Source organism: Elephas maximus, chromosome 18, assembly GCF_024166365.1.
Source record: "Elephas maximus indicus isolate mEleMax1 chromosome 18, mEleMax1 primary haplotype, whole genome shotgun sequence".
NCBI lineage: Eukaryota > Metazoa > Chordata > Mammalia > Proboscidea > Elephantidae > Elephas > Elephas maximus.
In genome coordinates, this window is record NC_064836.1 from 16395843 (window position 1) to 16397316 (window position 1474).

General features: G+C 41.5%; 1 non-coding gene across 1 annotated transcript; it reads left to right on the forward strand.

The window, feature by feature from the left end:
• The first annotated feature begins 732 nt into the window (after positions 1-732).
• LOC126061844 (U6 spliceosomal RNA) lies at positions 733-839 on the forward strand. Its single transcript, XR_007513898.1, has one exon. It is a non-coding gene; the product is annotated as a U6 spliceosomal RNA (small nuclear RNA).
• The last annotated feature ends 635 nt before the right edge of the window (positions 840-1474 follow it).

Below are 1474 nucleotides of genomic sequence, written 5' to 3' on the forward strand. Positions count from 1 at the left end.
TGGGATTTGAGATTTTCTGTGAGTCTGAGTGACTCAGTCTTGCACTAGGAGAGCTTGCACTGCTGTTGAGCAGATCTAAATGGCTCATCGGGGAGGGGGATGGACCTGGCGCTCTCCTGCCGTCCTCCCAGGCCTGGAAGGCCACAGCTCTCCCCCACCTCCCCGCCTTCTTGGAGAGTTCAACTGGGGCAGGCCATCAGAGCTGCTCTGCTGCCTTTGTACTTGGGAGCCAACAGGGAAGGCATGGGCCAATGCCAGCACCCTGGGCACCAGTGCCCTCCAAGGTAGATGCCAGAAGCTGCCTCTGGTTTCCAGATATGGTGTATTAGTCTTAGGACATTTACTTCTCTAAAAAATATTTCTCTTCTTTTTGTCCTAAATTTGTTAGATTTGTATGATATGGTAAAGTTTGTACTTTCAAATAACATGGCTCCCTATTGCCCAAAGTTTTAGTGGAATTTCTATCCCTTAACTCTGCCTCTTGTCTCCTACCTTGACACACTCCTTTACACATCCTACATTCCAGCCCACACATACAACCTGCTACTTCTACACAGGCCATACATTCTTTCCTCTCTCCATTCCTTTGTTCACAGTGTGACCTCTCACTGTTATGCTATCTTTTTCTGCCTCTGCCAGGAGAATTCCTGTTTATCTTTAGTGGCCCAGATCAAATGCTGCCTCCTCTGTGAGGACTTCCTGGATTAATCTCTCTCATTTATGAGCCATAGAGTGCTCACATTGGCAGCACATCTACTAAAATTGGAATGATACAGAGAAGATTAGCATGGCCTCTAAGCAAGGATGACACGCAAATTCATAAAGCATTCCATATTTTTACATAATGAAAAATTTAATAGGCTGCAAGAATCCATAGAGAGATAGCAATCAGAAATTCAGAAAATTAACAATAAAATTACAGAATTAGACAACTCAATAGAAAGTCAAAGGAGCAGAATTGAGGACGTGGAAGGCAGAATTAGTGAGATTGAAGATAAAACACTTGGCACCAATATATTCAAAGAAAAATCAGATAAAAGAATCTGAAAAAAAATAAAGAAGCCCTAAGAATCATGTGGAACTCTCTCAAGACTATGAGCAATTGGAGTACCATAACAGGGAGGGATAACAGAAAATACAGAGAATTGTTGAAGATTGGTCGGCAGAAAAATTCCCCGATATCATGAAAGATAAGAAGATATCTATCCAAGATACTCATCGGACGCCACATAAGATAGATCCCAAAAGAAAGTCACCAAGACATATTATAATCAAACTTGCCAAAAACAAAGATAAAGAGAATTTTAAGAGCAGCTAGGGATAACAAAAAGTCACTTACAAAGGAGAGTCAATAAGAATAAGCTTGGACTACTCAGCAGAAACCATGCAGGCAAGAAGGTAATGGGATGACTTATATAAAGCATTGAAGGAAAAAAACTGCCAGCCAAGATTCATATATCCAGCAATACTGTCT